This window comes from Phodopus roborovskii, unplaced genomic scaffold (assembly GCF_943737965.1).
Source record: "Phodopus roborovskii unplaced genomic scaffold, PHOROB, whole genome shotgun sequence".
Classification (NCBI taxonomy): domain Eukaryota; kingdom Metazoa; phylum Chordata; class Mammalia; order Rodentia; family Cricetidae; genus Phodopus; species Phodopus roborovskii.
The window spans coordinates 6319583-6325804 of record NW_026125506.1 but is presented as its reverse complement, the minus strand read 5'-3'; the positions used below and the strand labels follow the sequence as shown (position 1 = coordinate 6325804).

Here is a 6222-nt window from a genome sequence, read left to right as displayed (position 1 = left end):
TCTGGCCCGCCGGTGCGGGACGCGCTCCCAGCCTGTGCACTGCGTGCGGGCTGCGGGGCTCCGGGCGCCGTCCCAGCCCTGCGGCTCTATCACGCTTGTCATCTGGGTTCTCCGGTGCAGGGGCGGGCCACAGCGCCGCCATCGCTCAGAGCCCAGGGAAAGATGATCCCTCGGCCGTCCGGCCAAAAGCAACCACGAGACTCGGGTTCTCGAATGAACTTGGGTCGAGACCACACGGGAAGAGCGAGTTTTGTTTGCAGGTACTCCGATGCCTGTCCCTTTTGCTATCCCCACTCTCCCATCCCGGCAGATCCCCGGAGCACCACATTTCCGGGATCAGCTTTCTGGCATCCCATTTCTTCGTCCTGCGGACACCACCATTGCTGGGCCCTCGGGAGCGTATCTGCCCTTGAAAACAGCTCTGAAAGAAGAAACTTCGTGTTCAAAACAAGGATGTAGTCAGCGCCGTGGACATTTCTTTGTGGGCTCCGGGAGGTGGGCGTCCCTCGGCTCCCTCTCTTCCAGCCTTTTTGTGAGTTTGTAAGATATCGGGAGGGCTAAGGATGGCGCTCAGTGGAGCCTGCAGCAAGCCCTGGGCTCCATCCCAGCACCTCAAAAACAGTAAAATATGGGGTAAAACTAAACTTGGAATAAAATCGCTGGTTCTGCCCCCGAAAAGCCCCACCCCCGCCCCCCGTGGGGCTTCCTAGGGAGAACTGCTTTGGGATCTCTAAACAGAAGGTGTTTAGCCTACTTACTGTTGGTATCCCCAAGGCCACACACCTAGTTGCCACCCCCACATGTATTAAATGAACAAGCATTGCTGTTTGACACACCAGTGCCACTCAGTCTTCTACCTTGAGGCAATCCTCCTGCCTCAGCTTCTCACATGCTGGGATCACAAGGGTCCCTTCCACCACATTGCCTGGCTACTTTAATTGGTTTTGATATTAGTTCAGCTCTGCAGGCAAACATTCTGGCCTGGAGTCAACAGGCTGTCTGTAGGAGCATTGCCCAGCAATGTTTTGGCTAAGAGTCTGGAATATTCTGGAACCTCGATGGTGCCCAGAGAGGGAAATTTCAGAGAGGAGGTCTGGAGAACTTGCTGATTAAACCACAAAGTTTTTTTTGCAACCCTTGGACCTGAGATACCATCCTCCAGCCTCTTTTTACTGGGTGCAGTCTGTTATTCCCCAGCGTAACAGACTTGTCTTGCTGTCCAAGACAAGTAGGTTGTTGGTAAAAAACCAGGACTAGATTTCACTTATCTGCCCCCAGATCCTGCTCAACCAAATTCCAACACGGTCACTTCTTCCGGAACCACTAAGGGCAAGGGAACATAGGGCATGGTGGAGAGGAAACAGCCACCCCTTTGATTTAGGGCCAAGGGTGGTGTTAGGAAACATGTTTGACTCTCCACTCCGGAGTCAAAGATGCTCTGCCAAGAAGGCTCACTTGCCCCATGGGGCAAGACAGTAACAATACGAGACCCTCAGGGGCCTGTATAAGGGTAAAGTGCCTTGACTTACAGCAAGGTAATCAACGTTTTGATAGGTGAAACTGAGCGTTGTCATGGGAAATTTCATTTGAGCCAGGGCCCTCAATCCCACAATGAAATATGGATTGTGGGGATCTGGAAAGATGATGGGGCAGCCAGGACTGCTTCCTCCTCTTGCAGAGACCCTGAGTTTAGTGTCAGCATCCTTATCAGGCAGCTCACAACTGCAGTGACTCCAGCTCCAGGGGAGCCGGCCCCTCTTCTGGCCTCCCTGGGCACCTTCATGTGGTACATGTGTGTAGTCACTCATACACACAAGTAAAAATAAGACTCGGATAAGGAGATACAAGCTGTGGAGCAGGGATACATCTGTTTACGCTGCTACTCGCGGCTAGTCTCGTCTGGTTTGAGGTTTTTTTTTGTTCTGTTTTTGTTTTTCTCTCACAAATCAATGAATTAAAAGGTAGGAAAAATCTCACAAAAAGATGGGGAGGTGGGGGGACTGTGTGTGTGTGTGTGTGTGTGTGTGTGTGTGTGTGTGAAGCATCACACAAGACATGGAGAGTGAGCATCGCCACAGAGTAGAGACAGGGTTCAGGGTCCCTGAAAGTCAACCCCTTGGGCAGACTGCAGTGTGCTCCAGGTGCCGATCTTTGTGAGCTGCCCACCCATGCAGGGATGGGCTTTGGTAATGTGGCTGTCTTTGAGTCATTTCCATTCTTGTAGGTAACCCCTCACCCATACTCTTCGTCAGTAACCCAATAAAACTCATTGGTTCACACAATTGGGCTTTGGTGGTATCCGTACTTTGGTCTGTCCTGTGTCCCCTATCTGGGATATTGTGTTGCATCTCCCTAGGAAAAGTTTGTCCCACGACACGGACAGCCATAAGCAAGCTCTGCTGGCAGCAGAAGACGACTTCCAGGCTGTACTCTCGGGCCAGGAGGATGAAAAGGACGCAGAGGGCTTCTGATCTTCATCATCTGTGAGGCAGAATTTCCCTATCTGCCTGCCTGTTGGAGAGATGTCCAGCTCCTGGACACTCACATGCATTCCGTTACCCAGTCCTTGGCTACCCAGAGAGAAATAGAAGGGTCACAATTTGAACCCGAATCTCGGGCTGCTGCATCATTTTTGTTTCTTGAGGTGCTGGTTGGGGATGGATGTCAGGGACCCTTTCATGCTGGGCATGTGCTCTGCCACTGAGCCACACCCCTAGTCCTAGATGCTGTGGTGGCCGTGGGGGGAAACTAACCTGGGTTCTGGCTTCACAGTAATTGCATCATCAGCCTGGGTCTTTGAAAACGCAGGCAAGCCATTTTTGTGCCAATTATTTCTGCCCTACTCCTCCTGTCCCTAGAGGCGACTGAGAGATGGGTCTTAGCAACAACCTACAGGTGTTCTCTGGGGCTTTGGTGGCAGGGCGAGCCAGTGGGGACCAGCCTGGGAGGAAACAAGCTGCTGATGCAGCTGCCTGGATTCTGGAGAAACAAACCTCTAAGAAGAGGGGCTGGCAGAGTTGGGCGGGAAAACAGTTTCCAAATAAGCAGAACCCAGCCTCTCTGGACCAGAGACCAGGAGGGTGAAGTTCTGTGGCTCTGAGACCCATGGCTCTTGGAAGGAAGATCCACCCCCCCACCCCACCCCAGAAAGTGAAATTGCCACTCTCAGAGGGAGCAGGAAGATGGCCATCCGGTTCCTAGAGAAACAGACCCTGGAGGCTGATAAGAGGTGGATGAGCCAGGTACACTAACAGGTGAGAGCAGCCAAGCAGGCTCTGGGGGATAATAAAGCCACACATATTCACAACCCTGAGCCCCATGCCTGGAAAGGCTTCTTTTTGTCAGGATAACTCCAAGTAGCTCTCAGAAAAGAGTCCTGCTGGGAGCTAGACCTAGGACCAAGGGGTAAGTAACCTCAGCTCCCCTCCCCTGCACTTTAAATAGATGCTCACCTATTTGCATATATCTGTGGCCAAGACTGTTATCCCCCCTCCCCCCCAAGAACTGGGGCACGTAGCTAGACCTGTGTCTGAATCTGTGGAGGCAGCGGGAGCTGAGTGGGCTGGGTGTGCAGCAACGTTGGAGCACTTGGCTGGCCTTGGGTAATAGGCTCCAGTCATTAGGAATTGAGTCAGTTGTACTGGGCAGTAGCCCCTAACCATCAAGAGTTCCTTGGCTCCAACGGCAGAAACAACATGGCCCCATATGGAAAATGACCCACCCTGCTCCCAGTCAAACCACAGAAAGAAAAAGCTGTAACGTCCTGGTAGCTAGCTGGGTGTGTGTAACATGTCCCCCAGTCCCACTAAATGCACTCAGCCTTCATCCCTGGGAAAGGTTGAGGCCCCTAGTGGTCCCAGTAATGCCTCCTCTGTCTGTCAGCCCTTCGGCCTCATTTTTCTTACATCCGGTATGGAAACCCGAGACCCTTAGGGTCTTCTAGGCAGAATGCCCTCCTTCCCTTATGTCATTCCTCTGGAGACATGGACACCCGCTAAGCTTGCTATATAGACTGAACAGCCACCAGCCAGACCTGAGACCTCTGGTCTTTTGTGACCTCTGCCTCCTAAAGTAAGTAGTGCAAGCAGGTCCCATGGACAGAACTTTGGTTCCTGGGGCTTTATTGATGCCCTGTGCAAACCCAGTTTAACCATAACCCTCTTGTCTTTCAGCATACCCCCCCATCCATCTTCCTTCGTCCCTACCTCTGACTTCTTCCTCCCAGACCCTGACCTCCAGGCTGAAAGGCCTGTCATGGTTTGATCACTGCCATTGTGCACTCAAATTCTGCAGGACAAGGTAACCCTCCCTCAGGGCCTGACTCTGAGGTGCCCAGACCAGACCCCAGCAGCCCCAGGAGCTCCTCACTCTTCCAGATCACAAAGTCTTGGCAGTTCTGGGAACCTCCCAGGTTTAACAGATTTTGTGAGTCTTATGAGCCTAGCCACTGTTTCTTTTTTTCATCCTTCCCTACCTGAGGGACGCCTCATGAAGTGGGATAAGATTCTCCACCAGTCCTGCCTATCATTTCAAACTTAAACCAAACCATTTAACAGGCTCTAGAAGTCCCATACAGGTTTAGCTGTCCTGGAATTTTCTCTGTAGACCAGGCTGTCCTCAAACTCAGGTATCTACCTACCTCTGCATCCTAAGTGCTGGGATTAAAGATGTGCACCACCACTGCCCGGACTGTAAATCATAGTTCTAACAGGGCTCTGTCAGATAAATTGTTAGATGATGTAAACATAAATTTAATAATGATTATGATTTTTTAAAAAAACCCTCTACATGCTACATGAACTGTAAAGCCTGTCTTATGTTTCCTGTAGGAAACTTACAGAGCCTAATGATTTTGCAGTATGTACAAAGATGTTTATTAATTTACTGTGTCACTCAGTGTGTGTAATTTGGATTCAACCTCCTTTTATTAAGGTGGTATTATACAATGTCTTCTAAATTGGGTACCTGTCATCTTCTGAACTCCAGATATTCCTGCTTAAAAATAATTACAGCTGGGCTAGTTAAATGTTAATGCTTCCTCAAGAAAAGGGGGCATAGGTAAGGACATTGGACCTTCACCTGAGTATCCATCCGGTCACAGCTCCCAGCTGCTTGTGAGCATTTAGGCCCTTTTCTGGGTGTACAGGCTAAAGTCTAAGAATGGAGATGAGGGCTAACTATACAACAAGAAAGCTGGTATGTATGTATGTATGTATATATGTATGTATGTATGTATGTATGTATAGAGTAAATATATATATTGAGTAAATGTCCCAGATACTGCCTATCACCTCTCCTTAGAAAAATTTAGCCCAGTGGGGTTGTGCACCTTGGAAGGCAGAGACAGATGGATCTCTGAGTTTGAAGCCAGCCTGGTTTACATAGTGAGTTTCAGGACAGCCAGAGTTACACAGAGAAACCTTGTCTCAAAACAAACAAATTTTCTTGCCACAAATGATTAGTTTGTTACTTTTATGTCTATTTGTCTGTCTGTCCATCATTGTGTTGTTGTTGTTTGTTTGTTTGAGACAGCATTTCTCTGTGTAGTCCTGACTGTCCTGGAACTCACTCTGTAGACCAGGCTGGCCTCGAACTTGGAAATCTGCCTTCCAAGTGCTGGGATTATTGGTATGTGCCACCATCACCTGGCTTAAAATTATTACTTGTAAGGCTTAAAATCTTTAACAGGATAAAATTATAAAATCCTAATCTTATAAGTTACTAACTTATTGTAAACTGTAAAAGATAATTAAGATGTAAAAGTTAATATCAGTCACCCTATAATGATCAGATTCTTTAATGTGCTCCAAATTATGCAGCTATGCTAAGTACAAATGTAATTCATTTACAGGGACAAGCTTGGAGGAGGGGTCAGTTTATGCCTCCCATTATGTAGTCTTCTATGTATGTTGTCACTATCAAAGTTAAGCCTGAAGCAAATAACTCAAAACAAGTTTAAAGTAAACTTGCTTAATGTAAAATAATATTCAAAATCTGGTATATTAGAAAAACTGCTTATAAAAAAAATTAATTACTTGAGTAAAATTAGCTAAATTTACAATACACTTGCATGGCAGAGTGTCCCAGATCCAAGTAGGACCCTTTCCCTTGGATGGGACATAGTCCTACCAGAAAAACAAAATACAAACAAACAAACAAAAAAAAAAAAACACATGCTAGCCTCATTACAGGACACGGATACATGGGGAAATGAGACTTACA

The 6222-nt window shown here is 48.2% G+C and overlaps 1 protein-coding gene across 1 annotated transcript in view; it reads left to right on the top strand.

Annotated features, from left to right (window-relative positions):
* Nucleotides 1-6222, top strand: part of Pebp1 (phosphatidylethanolamine binding protein 1) — a 97875-nt gene that overhangs the window by 75713 nt on the left and 15940 nt on the right. The window lies entirely within an intron of this gene.